Genomic DNA, 26,589 nt, shown 5'->3' on the forward strand with positions numbered 1-26,589 from the left:
GGAGTTTTTATCTCCCATTAGTATATGCATGACACAAGCTTCACGTCGCTCTGGGTAATAATCAATATGCGGTTCACCTTGCTGTTGAGCCCCCACTAAGCTGTGAACTCAGTGAGTATTGCTTGGGAGCGGAGCCATATGGCTAAAAATAGTGAGGGGGGAAACGGTTCCAGACTAGACTGGATTTATGTCAGCTCATTAAGAGGCTGCTGTGTTGCTGTTATCTCCTCACACTCTAAAATAAGGAATAAAACGGTATAGGACACCTTCTGATAAACATTCCAAAGACTGGCCTTGGAGGGTGAGGTGATGTGGCTCCCCCAAAATTCATGAGGATGGTGTGACTACATGCAAGTTAGGAATACAACATTGGCAGGGAGGGAGGCAAGCAGGCAACACACTGAGGAGAATTTATGGAGCTCCATTATGTTCTTGTTTTTCATTTGTCCTTTAAAACACAAAGCATGTGTTCTAGGCCTGGCTGTAGGCTTAAACTTAAGGGAAAGGTGAATAAGCTTTTTAGCCTGAAGAACACATTCCAAGAGCCTTATTCCAGTGGTGGTGGCCAGAGGCAAAACTGGATGGGGCAGCAAGTGAAAGCATTGGCTAGTTTCTACACACTCTCACACCCCTCTCTTATCTCTCCATCCCAGGAAGCAAGAGGCATCATCACCATTCAGGAACATATTTCAAGCAGGCAAAAGCACTGAAGGAAGGCATGGAGGAGGACTGCTGAGAGGTGTGGCCTGGGGAGAGTCCCAAAGGATTTGTGGGTTGTATTTGGCCCCCAGTCTGAGGTCTAGGAGATTGCTGCTTGCCACATAGAAGTAGTTGTTTATGCTTATCAAAATCACGTGGGGAGCTGGTGGCCTATATGGCGAGGCAAATGTTATCATGAACTGACAATAAATATGGGTAATTGGATTGTGCATTTTGAAGAGGTGCATACCCTCCAATATGTTTCAGTGGAAAAGCAGTGCCCGTCTTCCAGGGCTGTTCTCCTGGTGAGTCACGTGACCTGTGTGAGTCACATGACCCCCTCCAAAATGGGATGTCCCAATGGATAGTTGAGGGGTATGGGGGTGTTGCGTGGGTGGGTGTGGAATTGACAATTGGTCCTCACTATCTGCTTGCGTTAAGTGTACATGCTGTATATCTGTGTATCATTCACTTAAAATGTAAGTGTATCTATAAGTGTCTTGGTGTATCTGAAGAAGTATGCATGCACATGAAAGCTTATAGCTGGTCTCTAAGGTGCAACTACTGGACAATTTTTAATTTTTTTATTAAAATATAAAGTGATTAAGGGTCTTTTTTATTTTCGTTTGTGTATAACCATTCTATAATTTCTGAGGAGCATCACCAAAACTTGTCTTTCAGTATCTGTTTGTGAATTAGACCTGTGTGTTACAAATTCACAGCATACTTTATATCTATTGATGCAGGTGGTGTGAGGAACTGCCTTACAACTGCAAAAAAGCACAATTAGAAGCTAGCATGGTTCAGTTGCCTGAAGGTGGGAATCTTTGTTATCAATACACTTGAGGTATTGTCCTGTAAAAGAAAAGAGAGTTAAAATCAAAGGATGTTCTTAACACATTAATTGTTATTCATATCAGATTCAGAAACGAGAAAATCTGTATTTCAAGAAATTCTTGAGATGTGTGTATGAAGGTGCAGGGTGGGATTGAATAAAGGGACAGATCCTGCTTCGACAATTCAATTCATCATTGTTTATACAAGGTAAGCAACACTTAAACTCAAATGTGTTTGGGTATATTGTCAGGGGGAAAATTTATGACACACAGCCCATAATGCCACATTTCAATATAACAGGGGTAATAACTGAGCCCTGAACATTGCCACGTCTGTTTGTTCCACTTGCCACTTAATTTTGTGGGATTAATGGTGGTGACACTGGAATTTCAAAGCATAAATCATGCAGCACAGTATTAGCAGCTATTTAGACACAGTCCTTTTGGTCCTGAAACAGATTATCTGCAACTAATAATAAAAAAGGAAGGGAATTAATCCTCTCAAGGTCAGGAGTTACCTGTTAGAACTTCCCCTTTTAAAACTATATGGATTGCAATTTTGTTGATATAGAACAAATAGTATCAATTTGGTGCAGTGTTTGTTTAATAAAGTATTATTCTAGAACAGGTCAATCGGACCAAGGAGGCCTGGGAAGAATTGTTACTTGCAAAAGTAATATTTTTCATTTTTCATGTCTGTTTGTAATTGCTGTCATCTTTGTTTCTCAGGGTACAGCTAGGAAAGGTGACTCTCATATTTATTAGTAGAGGATTTCAATAAACATTGGCGCAATATGGTAGGCCCAGGAATGATTTATTGATAATTTGTCACTTATATTTATGGGAATTTGAGACCCTAGAGCCGTACAACTGGTAAATCAAGTTATGTATTTACACTTTTTTTCTCCCAGGGAGGGGTAATTCTTTGCTGCTTAAAGAGCACTCTGTCTAAATGCAAGCTGCCTTCTGTAGTTGGTAACGATGTACTTGCAAATGCAGAAAGAAAGCGGGGGAGGTATATAATTGAGCATTTATTTTATTTGAGATATGTTTGCAGCAGAATCCAAAGCTACACAAGCAATAGCCTGATAAAATACAATTGCAAGGAAAATTACAGTCTAACAAATGCAAAGATAGTGAAAGTGTGCAAACAAAAGGAGCTCTAAACTGGGCTGAGCTTTCCCACTGTTTATTATTGTACAGTTGTAAAGAACTTCTATACAGTTCCCAGGTGGAAACAGCTGTTTTTCTATTGCTGTCCAGGGAGGGCTGGTACAAATGGCTATTGATCATTACTGAAGACCCTAGTTGAGGACTGGCTGAATCTGAGAAGACACTGGGCTGTATCCGATCCGATGCTGTCAAGGTGTTTGAATTCATTTGCTAATTTTGCCACCTAGTCTATTCCTTTGGAATATTATTATCTGCATAGTGAAGTCAGCTTAAAGACACCAATATAATATTCATACTCAAAGGAGTTTGTTTATAAGAAAGGGCTCGCTATCAGGCTGGCAGCTGCTTCCTCTTGATAAGTGGATGAGTACTTAATAGCATGCCCATCCAATGGTTCCAGTGCCCTTTAAAAATGTGATAAAAAGGCACACCAGATGGCTGCATAAGCAACGTTTCTCTATCTCTAGTCCCGTTTCCAAAGGCTTTGTACACCTAAGTGATTGTAAAAGTGAAATGTGAGATATTGTTCTTGTAAAGGGGATCAAAGAGAAAGGAAGTCAAGGTTAAAGAGACTTTAATTAACACTGTATGTGTGTGTGTGTGTGTGTGTGTGTGTGTGTATGCATGTGTATTCATTTCTTATCTGCATTTACCAGTCATCTCATAACACAGGTTCTGTAGGCAATGTATGACAGTCAGCCAGGAATAGAGATAGTAAGGGCAACAGAGACCAAAATCCGAAGAACCTTCAGAACAGAGAAATCTCTACTGGTGCAACAAGCTGTTGGAAATCCTCCTTGGTCTAATACAGGGTTCCCCAGTTTGCAGCCCTTGAGATATTCTGGACTACAGTTCCCATAATCCCTGACTATTGGGCATGCTAACAATCAGTGATGGGAGTTGTAATCCAAAACATCTGTAGGACATTAGGCTGGGGAAGGCTGTAACTTCCTGGACAACACTTGGCTCTCTAAATATGTGTTAACTTTGCTGACACACTGCTGAACTTTCACCTGTTGACTGGCATCCTATCTTCTAAGACTTCATAGAACTCTTCTAGCTTGGTTGAACTATTCCCCAACCCAGCTGGAAGACTGGGAACAATATAAGAAGACAACATTTTAAAAAGTCATAGGGACAACTAGAAGCCCTGACTGCCTAGGTGATTGGGAGTCTTGCTGTGGGAGCCAATGTGATGTAATGGTTACTTGCTCTGGAGGCATGGAGATGAGACAGAGAAGCCCTTTGAGTCACCCTGAATAAGTCACACCATCTCAAACCTGGCATCCAGGGCTGCCCTGCCCACGAGGAAGGTTGAGGCAGCTGCCTTGGGTGTAGAAGCCCAAAAGTGATGCCCTAATGGGCACCCTACCTACCCTGCCACTTCTGCCACCAGCAGAGAAGTGGAGCCAGCACCACCAGTGGTTTTCAGCAAGATCTCACTGGAACCCCTCGTTGTCACTGCCACTTTTCTGCCACACAACCAAGGTAAGGGAGGCTTTGATTGGGATGGGGCGATGGCTGGGTGGGGTAAAGGTAAAGGGACCCCATAGCATTTGGTCCAGTTGTGACCGACTCTGGGGTTGCTGTGCTCATCTCACTTTATTGGCCGAGGGAGCCGGCGTACAGCTTCTGGGTCATGTAGCCAGCATGACTAAGCCACTTCTGGTGAACCAGAGCAGCACACGGAAACGCCGTTTACCTTCCTGCTGGAGCAGTATCTATATATCTACTTGCACTTTGAACTGCTAGGTTGGCAGGAGCAGGGACCAAACAACGGGAGCTCACCCTGTCGCAGGGATTCAAACCGCCGACCTTCTGATCTGCAAGTCCTAGGCTCTGTGGTTTAACCCACAGCGCCACCCGCGTCCCGGCTGGGTGGAGTAGCACCTTCCCATTTCACCATAGCTTGTGAGGGCAAGAAAATACTGTATCAGATGTAGTAAATGCTGCACAGGTTAAATATATTTATTACTAACAGATGGAGGCCCCAGATGTGAGTGCAGAGCTCTCCTTTCTTCAGCCATTCCCTCTTTCCATGGCATGGGCACAAGGGGGAACAGTCATGTAGCAGTTCAAGGGCCAGCCCAGTTCCAAAAGGAGGAGACATGCCAGTGGCTTGGGTGACAGGAGAAGATGTGTGTGAAAAGTTAGCAGTGGGGGAAGTTGGAGAGGAGACAAGGTGACTGGGGTGGGCATTAATTGAAGGAAGATGTCCAGTTTGATTTTCCCCTCCAAAGAAGTGAGATGATGATTATGATGATTATTATGTGGTATGCAGTGTTTAATAAAATGCTTTATATATTAATTGCATTTTAATCATTTTATTTCTAAATGTTTGTATCTCCTACAGGATTACTAGCAGTAGAAAAAATGACTTAATGAGTTGTATCATAAAAATAAAAAACCTATCATTTCCTCCTTTCATATCTCATTGCATGCTATCTTCATATCTTTTTGCTCATTCATAATTGCATATATGTAGGCCAGTACGTTCTCCCATCATATATTTCCTTAAGCCTACTATCAAAATAAGACATATTTCAGAATTTGGCTTCTCTCATAGCCAAACATGTTTTAAACATCAACTTTCTTGAAAGATTTAAAGCTGTCATACTGAAACAATCTTATTGGTGTGTGTGCGCGCACACACTTCTCTCTCTCTCTCTCTCTCTCTCTCTCTCTCTCTCTCTGTGTGTGTGTGTGTGTGTGTGTGTTTTACAAGTTGTTAAGATAGGCTTTTTACTTACAGTCCAGTCTTAGGAGCAGTACATTTAGGCAGAAACCTTACCGTCAGTCACTGGTTGCTTGTATCCAAACCAGAATAGCTGCTAGTTTGTCTCTAAGGGCTTATTTATATGCGCAGCAGTGACAGGCCATGGTCCTCACATAGAACACAACACTTTTGCCTTCACATCAGTAAGATGCTCTGAGGATGCCTCTATAGGAAAACCATGTTCCAGGTGAAAAACATAGTATGGAATTCAACGTACAAGAGCTAAGGAGATTGCTCTGTCAGTGCATGTATTTCTGCTCGCCTGTTGGAACAACCTCCCATTTTCTTCTCTTGCATGCTGTTCTGGGGGTTCCCCCATCCCCCCAGAGTGAATTTGGGGGAAGTGGTGGGGTGGAGAGGGGAGGAAGCCCATTGTGCTAGCAGTAGTCCTTACGCTGGCTTCTGCTAGTGGAACAGGGTAGCTGAATCTGGCCCATGGGGTTGTATTCAACACATTTTTACTCAGAGAAGTTGCACTGAAATTAATGGACTTAAACTATTAATGGCTATTAATTTCAATGGGCCTACTCTATTTAAAGTTGAATAAACTATGGCACTGAATACCCATACCATGGCAGAAAAAAGGTACTTCTTAAGCCTTCCGTAAAATGCATAACATTTTAAAAAATGCATTTATGACTCTGCCGTGAGCTATTATAACACTGGAAAAGGCTGCTTTTCACCACCTCATATAAGGCTTCTGTAGGAATACATGAGTGGGGAATACATACATATATATATATATCCCTGTTGATGGTTTAGAAGTAGAATTTACCCTTATTAAACAAAACAAAAATACTCATATGTAGCAGTGGTGTCACAGTACATGAATATTAGTAAAAGTATTAGGGTAGATTATTTTTTTTAAAAAAAGAAAAAAATGTCGCTTAAAATCTTATTGATGAGAAGGCTGTTTTGGGGAAAACTGGATATTTGTATAACTATATTTTTTATCAGTTCTCATATATAATTAATACAGGCTGCAACCCATACAGGAAATGCCCTCTGAAAATCAAAGGGCTTTTGCGGGGAGAAATTGCTTACAGGTTTTATTATAATCAAGCTGCATATAAACATTGTATATGAAATAAAATGCTTAGAATTACTGTACTCTGTAATAACAATAACAAAAAGCATAACTTTGAGGTTTGTTTGGGAATTGCAGCTAGTGCAGAAATCGGCAGACCAGCTTTTGGCTAGAGCTACTCCACATGGGCATATGACATTGGTACTGAAAACTGCTCTGCCAGACCATCAGCAACTGAGTTCAAGGTATTCCTGTTGGCATATAAAGCCTTGAATGACCTATGACTGGGTTACCTGAAGGACCACCTTTTCCCTTCTACATCAGCCAGATCATCTGTTTCCCACTTATCGCATCTTTGTTTTGTTTCTATGCAAACTAAGGCCTTTGGCATGGTGGCACCAGTACTTTGAAACAAAGTTCCTGTTAAAATCAGACAGGCAATCACAATTCTGATATTTCACTGGCTGCCCAAAACATTACTGTTCCACCAAGCATTTTTAGATAAATAATTGGATCCGCTGTTAGTCCCTTGCTCTGTATTGTATTATTTTCAAAATAGTTTAATGATTTTATTGTACACTGCCATGTTGAAAGGAAATGCCCTCCCAAAAGTAATTACATTCCAATATACATACCTTAAAACGGACCTTTTGCACCTGAGGTTGGAAGTCTGGAGTTGAGCAACAAGAGGGAACTCCAGGGGAGAGGCAGCAGAAGTAAGGGAAATCTGCCATGTTCTCTGGATCTATAATTCTTGTGGAAAAGGAGAATCTATTAAAAGGAAGCATAAACAGTCATCCTAGTTACATTCATGCAGTGCTGAAAACTGCCTTTAAATCCGCTGTCTACATTTCCAGACAAAATCCAGCAATGTAAGGCCAGATTGGGAGGTTCAGTCAGGCTATGGGTCCTCCGGTGAGATTATGACTTCAAAACTATGCAAAAATTAGCACCACCCAATGTTTAAAATATGGTCCGAGTTTTGCTGAGTTTGGTCACAGTTCCCCATTAATTTGCCTCCCTTGCCTTTCTGACATCTCACATCTCTAAAGTGCTCAATGACAGCCTGTAGAGGTTTCACCGTAATCCACCTTTATCCATTAACAGACACTCAATCACTAAAGTGCTTACTAGACTAAACATATTTATCCAACCAAATCACACTTTACAATGCAAAACTGCCAATCAGACCTTGGCTATTAGCAGGAAACTGCTTTGAGGGGGGGATTTTGGTGTTTGCGCTGTGAAGAGCATGCTTACCTCCAGCAAACCACTAAACCAAATTAACCTAGCTGTATCCTCATAAAAGAAACCAGATATCCTGTTGTGAAAATAGAAAGCTTGGTGAGACAGGCCTTCTTTGATGGCCAACAGTGTTGCAGACGAACAGTTCAGACTGCAAATCTGGTTACCACAGATTCATATCAACCACCCTTCCCCCACCAATTAAGAGTTTTGTTAAGTTTAAAAGCAATTCTTCTCTCTCTCTCTCTCTCTCTCTCTCTCTCTCTTTAAAGTATCATTTGGGTAATTCAAGTAGGCTTTCAGGTTTCCTATGTTACTAGTATAATTGCAATAAGTGCTGTACTTATTGGCCAAGGCTCCTTTAATTCTAATTGCTCTTTTTCGGCGCAATTATGTTGTAAAAGTACTTGCATTAGCCAAATAAAAACTAAAAAAAAAATCCAAGAGACACAAATGTGGTAGTAATAATAATTCTTTTTATTAGCCTGGCAAAGAGGAAGAGAACAAAGCTTTTAAAAAACTTCAAAGTTCTGACCACGGAGGGGGGCGGGAATCCAGAACTGGAGAAACATGCCTACATCTCGATCCTTTTATTAGTCTTATACAAACCAAGTGCCATCACCACAACTCTCCTGACATTTTCTCCCTGGGAAATAGAAAAAGCTACAACATCCGCACAGTGGGGCTAATTTAAAGCCCTCTGTCAGAACGGCATAAAATGGCCCTGTGTGTTTTCACTAAGAAAATCTTAATAGCTTTAGACTTAATGGTATTATGCCTCCCTTAAATACCAATAATTTTAAAGCAAAGCTTGACATTTGCTGGGCTTAGTGTACTCTACCACCAGTGCCTCTGTTTAAAATAGGGGAGGAAAGGGCAAAATCTTACTACGAGGAAGGCAGCTAGAGCAGTACATGGAAATTAATGAGGATTTTGGTCCCCCTGCCTTTTTATGTATAGCTCTTGACTGCTAGTCACATGACTGAAAGGTGTTTTCCAGAGGCTTTGTGAACTTACCAAAAACAACAGGAGAATTTCTCTGCAGCTAGCTGTTGTGGGGAGAATTTTATGAGCAGTTAAAACGAGTCCCACTTTTGGGAAGTAAAACTTCAGCTGGAATCATTTCCAAAACGATGAAAGCCACAACATGTACCATTTCCCCCAAACATCACAGAGCAGACTTTCTCAGTTAGGGTTGGGAACTTATAAAGTACAAATGAAGTTGTCATGTTGCAGAATGGCAGCGATGAGCCAATGACAGAGACTAACCGCTAAAGAAAGCAGAAGGGGGAGGAAGAGAGAATCCAGCTTATCCAAAATAGAAAAGCCTCATCAGCATAATGTGAATGACATGAATTTAAAATGAACCTTCCTTTTATGCACATGTGATTATTAGCATTATTATAAGTCATCTGCAGGCATACATTGAAATGAAACTGTATCAGTTTTGTTTAGATGTGTTCTATTTAGTACTTCAAAGCCATGCCACCCAGAGAAACTGGAATATCCAGCTGACGCTCACATGATTGAAAGTTATTTTAGAGGAAAGAAGGTGAACTAAGGTTGATGATGAATGAATAAATGGGAGACAGGCTGTGCAGAGGCAAGTCGAGGCTGAGGATCCCTGCAGTAGGTGGGCTGATGGAGGGGGTGAGGAAGTGTGTGTGTGTGTGAGAGAGAGGGTGGATCCTCCCCCTTTTTGTCTTGGGGACCCCCTAGCCACTTTCTCCTGAGGAAATGCATCCCTTGATCTTCAAAAAGGTTGTCTATTCCTGCTCTCTCTCTCGCTCTATTTTCGAATCACTGCATGTAGAAGTCAATGTAAGACAGGTTCTACGTGCGTATCAGACATGCTAGTTATTATTTGTGGTGGTTTTGCAGATGTGTTTGCCCATTTGGTGTTCTGGTATTTCAGGAATTGAGTTTAATACACAAAATGGATCTCCAAGTTTTCCCTCAACTCGCTTTACTTGGAATAAAGGACATGTCAACTCCACCAGCTGCTCATAAAGAACTTGTGATGTTCCTCCTCACAGTGGCACGTATGGAAATAGTCATGCGATGGTGCACTGCCTTGGGCTTGAACACTGAAGCATGGTATTCCAGAGCATGGACAATAGCCCTGTCGAGAAAAGCTGATGTGCCAGATTCATACAACCAAAGGGAATTCTAATCCCTATCTTTTCTATAATGTGTGGCAACTGTTTTTGGATTATATGTGTCATGAAGATTGTGTTTATAATCCCCAAGATCTGATGGTAATATGTGAACAGGTTTTCTAGAGTGAATTGTAAGATTTGATATTTTTAAGCAACGTGGTTGATGTGTTGTGAGTTGTGAGCCAGTGTGGTGTAGTGGTTAAGAGTGGTGGACTTGTAATCTGGTGAACTGGGTTCGCTTCCCCATTCCTCCACACGCAGCTGCTGGGTGACCTTGGGCTAGTCACACTTCTCTGAAGTCTCTCAGCCCCACTCACCTCACAGTGTTTGTTGTAGAGGAGGAAGGGAAAGGAGAATGTAAGCCGCTTTGAGACTCCTTCGGGTAGTGATAAAGCGGGATATCAAATCCAAACTCCTCCTCCTCCTCCTCCTCTTCCTCTTCTTCTTCTTCCTTCTAAGTGTGATGTGAAAAAATGAAAATTAAGATATATATATATATATTTTTAAAAAGACATGTTAGCTATCTATGTGCAGGTGACCTTTTTCTACAGAGAAGCATTCAGTAATGTGAGCTCCCACCTTTAGGTATAGTTTCAAAGCAACTTAGACTATTCTTACAGAAAGTACAACACCATTTCCTGGAGTGCTTTTTCACTGACCTTTTCAAACAGCTTAAACATAAAGTAAAAGTTTTCATTAAATTTCCATCTCAGTTGTAAAATTAATAATGGGTTTTACCAAGATATTTTACTGGCTGAGGGAACAGACAAAGGAAGCACCCCTATTTCACATACAGAAACCAATGGAGTGGCAACTGAATCTACATGGAGATTCATGGGGAACCTGGGAGATTCATTGAGCTATACTACACAGCCTCTTCTGTAACCCCTAAGTTAGCCTGTGGTCCCCAGATGAGGTTCTTCCAAGCACACATCTATGTTCCTCTTGTGTGTGGATGATAGCATTTTTTTTTCCTGCATAAGGATAAGCACTCAACCACTGAACATGGCAAATAGAATGAATGATGTTATTGAAATTCTTTACCCTACTGCTTTGTAATAATGTTTTCCAATTTAATGAACAGAGACAACATCAGCTCCAGCCATGAAAATGCCCTTTTGGGATCTTTCTTCTCTGGACTGAAGCACTACTCTATGGAAATTCTAGTTCTCAGTGTTCCAGTCTGTTGATTTTCATGCACCCACCCCTGCAAAAACGACATTTGCTTTTAGACTTACACAATTAGTGAGACAAGGGAACTTTCCTATCACCAGAGGGGTGGCGAGGAAAAGTGAGAGAATATTGTATACTGAATGACATTTTGGAACCATTAATATGGAAATGAAAAACACAACAGCAGTGTGTAAACATTTAATGTTTCTTTTAATCTGCAAACTGGCATGTTATGTAAATTTAAATTGATTTCAGGTACATTGCACAAATGTGGGCAGATTCAAGCATACAGACAGACATACACATACACCATAGACAAAAGCATGTCACATACCAAGTTTTTCTCTGATACAGTCCTTTTCAAGATCACAGGATTTGTGTCAGTGTAGCAGAAAACTATATAATTTGGCCCACATTCCTATTTCCAGTATTCTTTCCCCCCTTCATCCCACAAGTCACATCTAATTGCAGCACTAATTGTACTCACTGTGCAGGCTTGAAAAAGGGAGAGAATCAAATCCTCAGTCTTAGTTTCCATTTGCTTCTTGAAATACATTTCCCCCTCCACAGTATGAGTTGGTCATGCAAACTGTCCGTCTTTCCCACCACTTGGCTAGCAACAGCCAGTTTGTAAGTTCCCAAATAGCAAACAAACTGGCTATTTGGAAAATTAGTGTATCTGGAAAAATTAACATATATTTTACCAAAACACCCTTCCAAGTGTTCAGTTTTCCACTCAAGATAATGTGAGGAGGACCATGTCTGCAATGATTCCACTGCATGAGTTTTTCCTTTTCAAATGCATCTGAAAACACGTTTTCCCAATAACAAAAGAGTCTACTTTCAGTGCTATCCGGATTAAGCATATTCTAATGTTCAGCATCGTTAAGAACTTTGTAAATGTATCACAATGTTTATACCACTAGGCATGGACCATCTCCCCCTTTATGGTCCTTTCCGTCAAACTTTGAACTACAATTACATGACCTAAAAAGAAATTCCACCATCCAGAGTAAAATGTCAATAATAATAATAATAAATTTTATTACTATTATTATTTATTATAAAAAATCTTGTTCAGACTCTGAAGTCACATATTTTTCATATTTGACAATAGTCAACCTTTGCAAAGCAATTCTTAGTATTTACTCAGATGTAAGCCCCATTTGGTTTAGTTGGATTTACTCCCAGAGTCCAAGATAAATGTGCACAGGATTGCAGCCACAGGGTAGAGGCACTGACATCAACGGAATTGCTTCAATATAATTATTTAAGGCAAACTAAAATAAAGATAATACTTTCCTGGAATTATTACAAATACTTTTTTTTAATCTAGAGAAAAACACACAGAAATTGACTATTATATCTTCCTTTGTTTCAGAAAATAAAAATATGTGATTGCTTAATTGTTTTCCTATTTCTAAGAAATGTGTATTTTTCCCTATAAAAAACAAAAAAGGGCAGCATAACTCACACTTTGGGAAGGACATCACAATCTGATTGGAAGATGTGAACTTTTCAAACATTGTGACTGAACAATGTGACTCAGTCCTTCTTCATATATGTTGAGTTCAGTCCAGAGAAAGCAAGTTGTATTTCTGTTCCATTGTGACTTAAACACAATTTACAGTGTAATCCTATACAGGTCTACCCAAAAGTAAGTCCTGTTTAATTTAATGTGGGTAGACATTTCTCTGGATCAGGGCCATTATGTTGTGTACTAAAAATCTTTAGTAAAATGGTCAGTATTGGAATATACCAAAAATACAAGTCAACTTGCTCCAGTAATCCCATCTTCATATTGTGCAAAGTAACTGCAGCACTGGTTTGTAAAGCTGTACAAAATAACACAAAATGTAAGCTTACACAACAGTTTTCAGGAGTTATATTTCCCTGAAAAAAATGCAAACAAATCACGACGTGAAAAAATATATTCTTACCCTTTTCCTTAAACTAAGTTCCTTGTTTGCTTTATACGAAGTTTTAAAGCAAATACATTTTGGGATCAAGTTAAATCAATAACAGTTTAGAATAGAAACAGTTTATTTCCACTAGGGATGAATGAATCTGTCAATTTCAATTTCACTCGGTTTCTCATTTTTTCCAGTATTAAATTTGTTTTCTACGTATCTTCAACAATCTGCACTTCCCTATGGAAATTTGTCAGCATTTTAGTAAGAATTTATTCTAATGAAAACATCTCTCTCTCTCTCTCTCTCTCTCTCTCTCTCTCTCTCCCTAATGCAATGCATTTTGTATGTGTTTTCCACAATTCTTTCCCTCAATATACACATTTTTGTATACATTGGCTGATGAATTGCATTGCAAAATTCAGAAAGGTGCAGATTTGAAAGGATAGATATGCTTTGAGCCAAGAAATGCATATTATGCAGTTTCTCATGAAAATATAAACAAAATTGAGTTTCTCACCCCATGCCTACTTTCATGTGTACATATATACATGGCTGCAGGCTTTCACGGCAGAGTCCATTTTTGCTTTTCACACAATCTGACTTCTAAAGATTCAGTAGAACAAGGTGTGGGCTTGATTTCATATTGTCTATCAAAAGGAGAGAGAAGCTCAAATGAAAACTGAAGGGGAAAGTTTTAAACAGAGGTTTAGGATTGAGATTTTTCTGGACCAATCGGGATTTCCCCCTTGCATGTTGTAAACCCCACATGCATACATTGGCACAGGCATAAAGTTCCCTTTACAAAGCTGTCAAATGCTGGCACATAATGTTGTTGTTAAAGGGCCCCAGCAGGCCAGTACAACTGCACAACCCCTTCACATGTGTTTTCAACATGTGAAAGGGGCCAGGGAACTTCCCTATGGTCAGGAGCATTCGCATGGTCCACTGCACGAGAGATTACACTCAGATGTGGGGAATCACCACTTGGAAGCAAGCTTCCATATAGTTAAAGTTACATGTTTGTTGTTGTTTAGTTGTTTAGTCGTGTCTGACTCTTCGTGACCCCATGGACCAGAGCACGCCAGGCACTTCTGTCTTCCACTGCCTCCCGCAGTTTGGTCAAACTCATGTTGGTAGCTTCGAGAACACTATCCAACCATCTCGTCCTCTGTCATCCCCTTCTCCTTGTGCCCTCCATCTTTCCCAACATCAGGGTCTTTTCCAGGGAGTCTTCTCTTCTCATGAGGGGGCCAAAGTATTGGAGCCTCAGCTTCACGATGTGTCCTTCCAGTGAGCACTCAGGGCTGATTTCCTTAAGAATGGATAGGTTACATGTAGATAGACAAATGGTGAGTTAGATGCAATACCTTTCCACACATACCAAAGAATAATTAGTCCCATGCTAGGAATGCCATTATAGTAGGAATCAAGGTGTTTTGTGCGCACGCATGATATTTTATTTGGATCTGGTTTAATTTCTATTGAGGTTATGTTGTTTTGTTTTATGCAAGGATATGTAGTTCCCTTAAACTCTCATTTTGGGATAGTCTGAATATATGAACCTGAATGACACAACAGCTCGGTAAAATGGAACACGTGAAGGAGGATTTGGGCCAAAACGTTTCTTCATGTGAAGTAGTTAATCATTTTCAGTTCTATGACAAGGGAAAGAAATCTAGATTATATTAATGCATCTGGGGCATATACAAATCCTGGAACTCAAGAGTGAAGGAGAATGTGTGCCTTTCATATGTACCGTTTCATCTGGGTGTACAGAATGCTTCAAATTTATGAATCAAAACTTGATTTTAAAATGGAACTGTACAATGGTGAGTTTTTTAAGCAATTAAAGCAATTGAAAGTGGGCACCAGCAATTAATGGGGAAATGTGTCAAAGTGATACCAACAGCGGCACCACAAAAGGATGAACAGGCTGATGGAAACTGTTGCTTTCAGGAGGCATTTTAAATAGGATGGATGGTGCCCAGAGTCCAGTTTCAAATTGGAATACCAGAGATGATTTTTTTCTTTTTTTCTTTAAAAATAAAAATAAAAATCTTCCTGCATAATTGCAGTTGTGCTCTTGTGGGAGGGCACTGAAAATAAATGAATAGGGGAAGCAATTATATGGGGAATAGAAACCCAGAGAATAGAAACACAGAGAAATGGAATCCAGTGCAGGAACCATTTTGATAGCCACTATGCAAAGCAGGGAATGTTTCTGAGTCCTAGGACTACATTCACTTTTGGCCAACCATTGGAGGGTCACATGCTAGTGGTGGGTGGAGCCAGAGGCCAATGAGTCTAAATGTTACCTTTATACAGTAAGCTAGTTTCTGCCCAGACTGACTCAGCCATCTGTGTCTTCTATCCAGACAAGCATTAGGCATTAACAGAGTTCGATGGCACATTCCAGCCAGGCAAAAATGCCTGTGGTGTAAAGCAAGGCCAGTGAGGGATACAGCCTAGGGATAGTTATGAGGGCAGGCAGAGAGGCTTGGAGGGCCATATTCTGCCTCCAAGCCTGAGGTTCCCCACCACTTACTTAAAGAAGACAAATATAACATGAAATATGCAGGGTATCTGAACATGTAATTATATAAAATTTAGTCAGTCTTTGAAAACATATTGTGCCTCTGTTGATAAGGAGGTTTTTCTGTTCATCTTTCTAAAGATACAAATGAATCCAGTGGGTCTCATCTCATCTTCAATGGCATCTCATCTAGGCAGCCTCTGAACTGCATCTATACCAGGAATTTGCCACAACCCGGCAACCTGTTCTGGTGCGGCAGAGAGCAGCGTCAACTTAGTGCAGTACAGAACTTCTGCATATCATTCTTTAAGGCTGTACTCATAAGTATCCTTCTTCGCAAATATTTTCCATTGAAATCAGTGGGGCACACTTCCAAGTGCACACAACCCTAAGGTTGATGTCAACATGAGAAGTTTAGCATTCTGTTCCACCCCTTTCATGGCTAAGTCACATCCTGTGCAAATGCAAATGCATATATTTCATGAAGTAAGACATAATCCACCCTTCATCTGAGTGTTTTCCAGATTACATTTACATAGCACTCATTCACTTGGATTGCTGTACATATAACAGGGCCCTTGACCATGCAGGCTGTGCAGACACAAGCTTGAAGGGTCAACAACTTTACATGAATAAGCAAAGAAAGTCCATTCATGAATAAAATCTTGGAACACTTTCTAAAACACTCAAGCAAGGGCTGCCTCATTAAAGCTTTCATTTATACTGAGGTAACCACATTTGTTTGTCTTACAACCCAGTAAATGTACTAAATTCATCTGTTTTATAGGGAGGAGGACTATAAATTGACAAGGTTTCCTGGCCAAAGTCTCTTGTTATTTTATTTTAAATCCTTAAGCTTTTCAAGCAACTGAGTCAAGTAATTCAGCAATGTCCTCCAATGACTACTGGTGGCAGGTTAATGTAAACAATATGAAAGCACTGAACACAATTACATCTAAACGAGGTTTTGTGTAATTATGAAAGGGCCTCACAACACTAGCAACCTGGGCATTACAACACAAGATGCCATGTAATATTCATCCTATTTGTTCAAAATTATGAATGAAGGTAAGGTAAAGGTACCCCTGACGACTCTGGGGTTGTGGCACTCATCTCACTCTATAGGCCAAGGAGCTGGTGTTTGTCCAAAGACAGCTTCCAGGTCATATGGCCAGCATGACTAAGCCACTTCTGGTGAAACCAGAGCAGCAACGGAAATGCCGTTTACCTTCCTGCCGGAGTGGTACCTGTTTATCTACTTGCAATTTTATGTGCTTTCAAACTGCTAGGTTGGCAGGAGCAGGGACCAAGCAACGGGAGCTCACCCCATCACGGGGATTCGAACTGCTAACCTTCTGATCGGCAAGCCCTAGGCTCTGTGGTTTAGACCACAGCGCCACCCTTGTCCCTATGAATGAAGGGCAAAGGTAATAAAATAGTTCTAGTGGTGCGTACACAATGGTGGTGTTGCAACTCAACCCACCAAAGACAAAGGCATGCCCTCAGCCCACCAAAGACATAAAGGCAGGGTGTCAGACAAAATTATTAAAGGGGAAACAGAGCATTTGAAAGGGGTGGGGAGGACTCAGGAAATAATATGTCAGTGGTGTAACCACAATTGTCTGTTATCTAAATCTAGTAACCCCACCTGAAATGAAAATGATGTAGTAGAATTGGAAAAGGGAAAAAACACAAAACTCAACAGCAACCATGTTCCACATGTGGAGAAGATAAAAGACGATGACTTTTTTTTTTACATAGGTGTAGGGTGAGGGATATGATAAACCTGCATAAAATCATGAATCATTTGGAATAAGTGAATAGGAAACAGCTGCTTGTCCAGTTTCTTATGGCAATAAATAGGAGTTGCTTGATTAAATTAATACATTGTAAAAGAAATGTTTACAGAAACAGCTGACCAATGCAATTCACTACCGCAGAGCCCCATAGTCTTTTGCAGTTTCTATTATCCTGTTTATTCACTAGTATACTCAAAGGACAGAGTGTGCATCTTCCAAGATCACTGGGTCCCTTCAACATCTTAAACAGCTGGAAGCTACATATGAAAGATATGAAACAGGTCATTCAGCTGGTGCCTTTAGCTTTTCCTCTTATTTGGTCCATATCACTGATGGAATGCTTTGCTGGACACCAAATACCCCTAGGGAGTTTTCATGTGTTTTTATACTTACTAGAAAGAATGAACTTTGAAACATACATAGATGGCATAGGACAAAACCAAGCATTAAAAAAGGTTAAATGTTGAACATATTGTACCAAGGAAAGAAAAGTTTTTATAGTAGTCTGAGTAGAATATTTCTATAGTAGACTGGTAGTTTCTCTATAGGGGTCAGTCTTACCTAATAACTTCTATAAAGCAACAATTCATTTATGAATCCACCTTGGTTCAGTAACTAGCAGGCGCAACACACAAAAGAGTACTTTGAAGATTCACTCTTTATTTCAGGATGCTGCCCAAAGATGAAAGTGAAGAAGAGGAGGTTCTAGTTTTTTTTTTAAAAAAAGATGCTTGATATGATTTGGACAGTTTGTTCTAAGTATTGAAACTGGTGTTTTTTATCCTCATGTAATTTGTGTACATGCTGTTCCTGACATTGAGAAGAAGAAGAAGAAGAGGAAGAGGAGGAGGAGTTTGGATTTGATATCCCGCTTTATCACTACTCTAAGGAGTCTCAAAGTGGCTAACAATCTCCTTTTCCCTTCCTCCCCCACAACAAACACTCTGTGAGGTGAGTGGGGCTGAGAGGCTTCAAAGAAGTGTGACTGGCCCAAGGTCACCCAGCAGCTGCATGTGGAGGAGCGGAGACACGAACCCCGTTCCCCAGATTACGAGTCTACTGTTCTTAACCACTACACCACACTGGCTCTCACATTGCCTTTCATTTAGGTGCTTAGCAGACACATGTACCTAACAAAGCTAATTCTCTTCCCTCCATTCTTCAAACGGCATGTCAGCTTTCCAACTGCACAACATTCCCCCGCCCCCAAAATGCTCATTTCTCCTTCTCCAAATAAACCTTTGTATCTAAGGTAATGGGCAAGATGGTGCCTTCCCATGTACAAAAGCTGGCTTTTTAAGTTTAGACGGGCAGTTGAAACTTACTTCAGTATTAGCAATGAGACAATGCCCTCCATTACATTCACTACCACAAAACTGGCTAGTTTAGAAGCATAGGGCAGGCTGCTTGGCACACACTGCTCTGTTCATTCCCTGCCCCTCAACCTCTAGTGTCTGAGGCAGCCATGTCCTTCTGCAGAATGCTAGGGCCGACCAGCTGATTACATTAGGATAGCTGCAGTCATTTCAGCGATCAAGACTGCATTTTTCAGCCGAGCTACTGCAAACACAGAAACCGTTGGTTTGTGTAAACGACTGGTTTGCACTAAAGTTTCTCCATGTGATTGTGTTCATGATCACACAGAGAAAATAAACATTACTAGAATGTGTGAACAAACCCTCAGATTCAAAAAATGAAGGGAAATGTGGAACACATGCTTTCTATGGGGAACAGCTGAAAAATAAGATGTGCTGTTCCTTCTCACATCACCTTGCCTTTTACCATAGCATTGATCATAATAACCAGAATGCCAGAAGTAGTGTCGTGTTTTTGGCCTGGAAGCATGATTTGGCCTTTATTTAGCCAAAAAAAATTAAAATAAAATAAATCACATGATTAATTCTTCTCTTTCTTACAGCATTTAAAAAATGTCAAGTAAGTCAGCCGTATAGTAAAATTACTTTAAGAGTTTTCTGATGCGGTAAAAATAATTCCAGCTTTTTTGTGCTGGCACAATTAAGAGCTGGTCCAATTATTTCAAACCTCAGACAAAACCAAAACATATTTAGAGTCAAGAAGCATATCCTATCAGTGGGTAACTTTTAAAAAAGTACAGTTCAGTGCTTCTGATTAAATTACCTAAGTATTATTATTTTTTAAACTTTTGATAGTGAAAATCACATGCTGAGCAAATCTACAGATCACGTTTGCTTTTAGGAAGCTTAAAGGCTCCATTTATGTTATATCTTAGGAAGGTTTCTAAACTTCAGCCCCTCCCTTATTTTGAAACAAAAATACATGTAACTTTGGCAAGGTTTCGTACCATTTTCATAGTAAAGTTAGCTCTCACTGTCACAAGGTATGCATAGTTCTGAGGGGCTGCCACATGTGATTTGCACATGTGCATTAAATACAGACACGTCTGCTCTTAAAAAGAGAAGCAATTCTGTGATGCGAGAATCTGAGAGTGAAACAGGCCTGAGAAATGATTCTCCGTGTAATATTTTGCCCACTGATCCAAGTTCCCCATCCAGCATATTTTCCCCCTTACATGAATTTACACTGGGGGTGAAAGAGGCATTATTTTCATTTGCATTAATAGGGAACCCACCTAATTTGCATGCCATGAACCAGCACACAGTTAAAACTCAGCGACTATTCAAAATTTGCTCTCCAACCCAAAAAATGTTTACCTAAAAACATATATGAGGGGAAAGTGTGTACAAACAACTGTGTATTAGTGAGAAAAACATACAAAATGCATTAGGGAAAATTGCTTGAGAAAACTGAGCATCAAAACATGTATTTTGGGAGAAACGCACAAAAATATTCACGCAGACATTAACCCCTTTCCCCAAAAAGTGCTGGGGGAAAGGGGAAAACTGAATTCAGGATTGGAAAAGTATGAAACACAGAGAAACCAAGCTTGTCAGATTCATCCATCCCTCATCTGTCAGCCCCTGAAGGGTTTTCCACAGCTGTTTTAAAACCAAAAGCAGTTCTGTGATTCTGTAAGACTATAATATTCATATCAATGAATGTTTGTTTGCTTCTTCATTCATTCATTCATACTAAAATCTATACTCAACTTTTCTGTGCAAATGCAGACTCATGTGAGTCTGCAATATTTTACATGACAATTCTATGCATTGTTTTTAACTAAGTATGCCCCACATTCTTTATAATAAGCTTGTTATTATAAACAACAACAAACTTGTGAAGTTGGGCCTAATAGCTGAGTGAGGATTTGAATTCTGGTTTACCAGGTCCTAGTCCAATGCTCTGACCACTACTGAAAAATAAGGTGACACTTTCTCCTTTTGGTTGATACTTCAAGGCAGAGCTAGACACTCTCAATTTAATTTTTCACGTTAATGCTGGATCAATGTGCAGGAGAGGTGCATGATAGCAGTGGGGAAAAGTTTCCATCGCCCTGGCTGGTCTGGAAATGACCCAGGCCAGATATGGCCTTTAAGGCTAACAAAAATAACATGGTTTAGCCTAAATGCTTCCCCAAGCAACAATCTGGGTGTGGTTTGCTGGGTGTGACATGTGCTGTTGCATGCGCCTCATACAATGCCCATCAGCACAGCCCTGCACATGGCTGAGCCAAAAAGAGTTTTGAGAGAACTCTTTATGAGAGCATTAGAGAGCAGAGCCAGTCTTTCATGTTATTTATGATCCTGCCTGGCTGTTCTTCAATATTTTCCTCATCTTCACAGGGATTGTGTTTCTCTTCCATGGTTTCTCATGTCCTCTGGGGCCCTTAAACATTCACGCAAGCACTCAACAGGTGAAATTAAAGATACTGTACGTGACCCTGTAGCTGATTGCTGAAGTCCTGTATTACTCTAGAGTCATGAAACTTTGCCATGTCTTTGCATTTTAGTTCTAAAAATAAAAGAGCTCTGATGTTCAATTACAGAACCTGTACACAGGCATCAACATTATTTTTAAGGCTTGCTATAAATACTTATTGTTTATAGCAGGCCTCTCCCAAAATGGTACAATTCATCTGCTGCCACAGATCTGATAAGGTAGTGACTAGGCCCCTGTTCCAATTAATTTCTACATTGAGGGCCAAGTTCTTTATCATTGACAGTTATGGAAAAACAGTTCTTACATTGCTTAAACATTGGTTTTGTTGCGAGGTGGGTTGCATTTTGGTGCCAGGGCACATGCTTTGCATAAGGAAAATCCATCTAGTTCAGTATTGTCTGTGTGGATTGGAAGCAGCTCTTCATAGTCTTTCAGTTCTACCTGGAGATGCCAGGGATTAAACCCAGAGTCTGCCAGTGGTGGCCAGATGGTAGATCAGAATCTATTGTTGAATCACTGGGTAACTTGTAAGGGTTTCTGACTCTCAGCTGGATAACAATAACAATTACTAAAGAGCATTCACTTCCATAAATTAGGCTGCTGAAAGAGAATGCTTAGGAGAAAACCAGCAAGGGCTTCTTGCATGAAAGGACCCATGAGCTTGATCACAAGTTCCTGGGTTGAGTAGGTGTTCAGTTGCATCTTGCTCCTTAATTCCACCTGCTTGAGTCATGATTTCACTTCTGGCTTCAGCTGATGGACCTTGGGTCAGAAAAACGTGGTCAGGTGGGGCAGAGCCACTGTGCTAGCTTCCCAGCAGGTTGTTCACAGTTGCTTACCAGAAGGACTTCAGGATGGCGCAAGCACACTTTGGGTTTTCCACATAATGGGGGGGGCATTCCTTCCGCTGCTCAGCAGAAAACCCCCCAGAAAACCAAACCAAAACAAACAATAAAATGTATGGGAAATTTTGGACATTGACTTTCCCCCCAGGACACCATTTTAGGTGTCAAATTTCCTGGCTTACACTCTCCAAATCTCCCATGGAGGAGCTCATACAGAAGAGCCTAAGGTGATGGCAGGGTCTGAGCTTGTTTATATGAGGAAAGGCATACAGAGAGGTATTGGGGCCATTTATAGGCTTTATAAATCAAAACCAGCATTTTGAATTGAGCCTGGAAACTAACTGGTAGTCAGTGCAATCAGACTAGGTTTGGTGTTATGTGTTCAGACTGCCTAGATGGACCTATGATGTGACTCTAGATAAGGCAGCTTCTCAAGTTTCTAGTTTCTACATTTTCAGGAAGCATAAGGCCTCACCTCAGTTATTGGACTAGATATATCCCTGTCTCACTGCCACCAGGAAATTCTGACAGCAGTAAAAAAATTGTAAGACCATATAACAAATTTTAATAAATGTAGTGATCTTCATGTTCCTATGCAAAATGTATCCATAAATGAAAAGCTTTCTTCTATGGTATTTGTAAGGAGTATTTTGCAACAGTTTCTTGGACTGCCTAATGTATTTCAATGGTTTATCTCTGTACATCGCTTAATGTCTATGTGTGTGATAGCCATTTTGAATCACAATATCCATTTGCAGAGCACATGGTTCACTGTACATGACTGGTGGCTAAGAAGTGCATTTCTCCATTTGGCACACCAAATTATTGTGCACAGAAACATCTTGCAGGCATATAGTATTTCAGTCTTCTAAACTTAAAAAGCCTGACCCTTTTAAAGTCAAAATCATTATGCATTAGTAGTAACAGGGGGAAATTACAGTATCCCACACCATTCTCAAGTTGAAGTGTCACAAAATGTCAATTCATAAAATTATTTGCCAGCATCGGACAGATGAGGAAAGAATTTATCCACTGTAGAATGCAAAGGCACAGGCATATACATAATTTTAATTCATCTAGTCCTGTTATTTTTTTCTTTAGTGTTTTACTGAAAAAAGTTATAGCGGACAAATACAGAGTCGTATTGAATTTGACCAGGTCAGGGCAGTTTCATTCAGAAAACATAAGTCCTAATTTATAAGAACCTAAGTCCTAATTCATAGGCTGCTATAGCAGTGAATGATGCAATCTGGCTGGGTAAGGTAGTTTTGAAGAAGGGAAGGGAAAGTTTTCCACTGTTAAGGAATGGTTGAATATATCATACTGTGGCATTACTGGAAGAGGATGGAGCGGCGAAGCAGAGAAGGTGGGGAGAAAGCACAGAAAGAAGCAGTTGTTCCATTAGAGAGTTCCCATGTGCTAACCAAGGCTGCAATCCTAACCCCATCTAAAATAGAATTCAATGAGATTTACTTCTAAATAGACATGGTTAGGAATGCAACCTAATTGCTTACGAACCGTTAATTGTCATTGTTTATATTGTTGTGAGTTTTTTTGGGGGGGGCTAGAAATTAATAAATGGTAAGATTTTGATTGTTTGGAGTATAGAAGGGAAGATAGCAGGCCACTGGAAAAATACAGGCTAAGTTTCCTTTCCAAGCTAGGGCCTCACCTGGGATAGAGGCATTAACCTGATGAAAGGTGTTGATGGCCCATCTAAGAGGAATCTTGGGCCTGAGCAGACAGAAGGTTGCCAAGGATAACTGGATGTAAGGTGACAGGAAAAGAGAGTCATTGGCAAGCTGGTGCTGGCAAGAAGGAGGAGAACAAAGACTGAGATCCATTTTGGGCAGGCTGCCTGAAGACTGGCTGGGAGAGATGCCTCCAGTGTTGCATTGCTGTGGGGAACAAGCCCTTCTTGAAGTGACCATGCTGTAAGATCTTGACTCCATGCAGACTGAAGGTGCAAATAGGTGAATAAACCATATTTCTTAAAACTATGACAGCCTCCGCCACATCTTCAATTCTCCGAAGAAGCACAAAGTCTTGGTGAATGCCTGGGACCCCCTGGAATCTTGCTACCGCTCGGCAGAGAGTGGAAATGGTGCCTTCTTTTGTAACAATATCTATGGAGGACAAGGCTATCAGCAGTAACTAGCCACAATGGCTATGTTCTACCTTCACTATCAGAAGCAGTATGCCAGTTATTGAAAATCACAGGTGGACAAAGTGCTGTTGTGCTCATATCCCACTTGCAGGCTTTCCATAGGCATCAGGTTGGCCACTGTTAGAACAGGATGCTGAACTAGATGGGCCATTGATCCGATGAGATTAAATCTCATTGGCAGACTTACCTTTTGCCAGAACAAATTTGGATTTCATCTGCCAGCATTTGGGAAGAGAGAGGTTGGTGCGTAAATCTGTTTACATTTCTATAAGCCACATAGAACAATGTTTCTCAAACTGTGGGTAAGAATCCACCGGTGGGTCTTGGGCCACTTTCATCTGGGCCTCTGGGCCACAGCCTGTCCAGGGCTTCCTCATTTGACTGCCTCTTCCCTTAACCATGCCATAGCCTTTTGCATTGACCAATGCCAGCACCAGCAACCCATTGCATGATGAGTAAAAGTGGCTGAGAGGGAGAGATGTTTGGGGGAGGGGGTATAGGAAGGAAGGTAGGCCTTCAAAGGTCCAGAGGAGGGGAAGGGCAATAAGGGAGCCTATTGATCAGTAAATTCTGCCTAAAATGGGGATGCTGCGTCACATTACCACCAGAGCAAACGCATGTACTGGAACTCCTTTTTACAAGGAAAAAAAATTAGCAAGCTCTAAAAATGGATTAGATCTCAGTAGAAAGTCATGTCTGTAATTGCCAGCTGATTATGACAATCTTTGTTTACCTCTGCCACCATTTTTTGACTGGCTTTGCCCTTGCCTGCAGCACCATTTTGTGACTCAGAAATTTTCAGCCCTCTCAAGTAGAACCTGGGAGTTTGAGAACCACTGGGATTAGAAGTCTGTTTTAGCATTAAGTGGTATGTAAATTTAACAACAACGGGATCAGTGATTTGAGATCTAGCTTGTTGCCAACAGAGGCCATCAATACAACTGTTGAGGTTAGATTTGTATGTATGTTAGTAGAATGGATTTCCCCAATAATCATTAATTTATACAGAGAGCATTTCTTTTTCTTTTACTGTTTATAATCTATCACAGATGTATTATCTATCAGAGCCACTTTAAATGAGCTAGAAAGTAACAATGACTATAACATGACTCTCACACTGAGTTGACCCTGCCATTCTGAAGCCCATCTAAATAACAAGATTAGGTTTCTAAAAGATGCTCATGCTCTGGCAAAACTTTAACAAATTTGCAGTGTAATAGGCTGGCTCTTTCTGCATTGTTGTAAATTTCATTTTGCAGAGGTTGATTTATTGAAAATGAAAGTCTTGCTAATTGAGCAAGCACCTGGGGTGATAAAATCTGACTGATACTATTGCTAATCTTCATGCAGGAAAAAGAAAGATCAGCAGTAGAGTCAGGAGCCTTAGTATTTAGGCATTATATGCATGTTGATAAATCCCTTTCCACTCCCACTATTAACTTTTAGATTCCAGCAGTAATGCTAGTAATTTCCTAGCATTTCAGTTTGCCTTTCTTTTCTCTGTGCAAGAATTCTGTATTAGTATGAAAGCACTAAGACACCCTTGCTGTTTTCGCCATATATAACTTCTTTAGACAAAATAACTGCATTAGCTTTCCATGCACAGTGCATGATCTCTTTGGGAGAAAGACGCTCTCAGAACATCTACTGTTGTATGAAATCTATTTCGTCTTGCTTGCCATATACCTTGAGATAACTTCCTAATATATTCCAGCAAAGATATGTACTTGCACTGTCATTATTAATAATCTTTGTACCAAGATTCATGCAGCAAAGACATGTAGAGGGTTTTTGTTAAGGGTCTGTAAATATGAAACTTCCTTTCCCTGGAGACTCACCAAAGTTGGAGTCCTTTTAGGTATGCTCTAGATCCTTTCTGTTCCATGGTCTTTTTGTGGCAACACTGGATTAGGCTGTGCTAAGTGAGTTGTTTTAAATTTGCTTGGCAAATTGGTATAGTTTCAGCACATCTTCCTTTCTCAAACCCTCCTATGTTCTCACTGTATAAATAACACGACCACAGTTTTCCACAGACACATTTCATGAAGGAAAACATACAAAACGGCACAACAAACTGTTTGCAATGGGTGATAAGATAAAGACATTTTTCCTGTGGGTTTGTTTTGGGGAAAGAATAATCTGGTGATAGTGATAGCTTGGTGGGGTTTTCTCGGTCACTTTCCTTCATCTGTGCTTGGCTGCAAGAAAATATTTAGATTTATTATGGAACCTAATTAGCATTCAACTTCTTTGAAATCAGAAACCCAAAGTTGGGGTCATATCAGTTTGACCAACAAAGCATAGGAAATTGTAACTCTTCCTGCTTTGAGGTCCATAATTCTGTATTTTACAAGTCAATTGATCTTTGCAATGGAAAAATGAGATATGGGGAACCAAGATTATTTTTAAATCGACTAAGCCCATG

At 40.4% G+C, this 26,589-nt stretch overlaps 1 long non-coding RNA gene across 2 annotated transcripts; it reads right to left on the bottom strand.

Annotated features, from left to right (window-relative positions):
• Positions 1-1,405: 1,405 nt before the first annotated feature.
• On the bottom strand, positions 1,406-24,395 carry LOC309540454. 2 transcript variants are annotated; one of them, XR_014223305.1, is made up of 4 exons: positions 24,352-24,377; positions 8,774-8,805; positions 7,147-7,282; positions 1,406-1,554 (listed from the first exon to the last, which is right to left on the bottom strand). It is a non-coding gene; the product is annotated as an uncharacterized lncRNA (long non-coding RNA). The 2 variants fall into 2 exon arrangements; XR_014223304.1 differs by lacking the exon at positions 8,774-8,805 and having other exon boundaries at positions 24,352-24,395.
• Positions 24,396-26,589: the final 2,194 nt, after the last annotated feature.

This window comes from Podarcis vaucheri (genome assembly GCF_965113315.1).
Source record: "Podarcis vaucheri genome assembly, chromosome: 9".
Classification (NCBI taxonomy): domain Eukaryota; kingdom Metazoa; phylum Chordata; class Lepidosauria; order Squamata; family Lacertidae; genus Podarcis; species Podarcis vaucheri.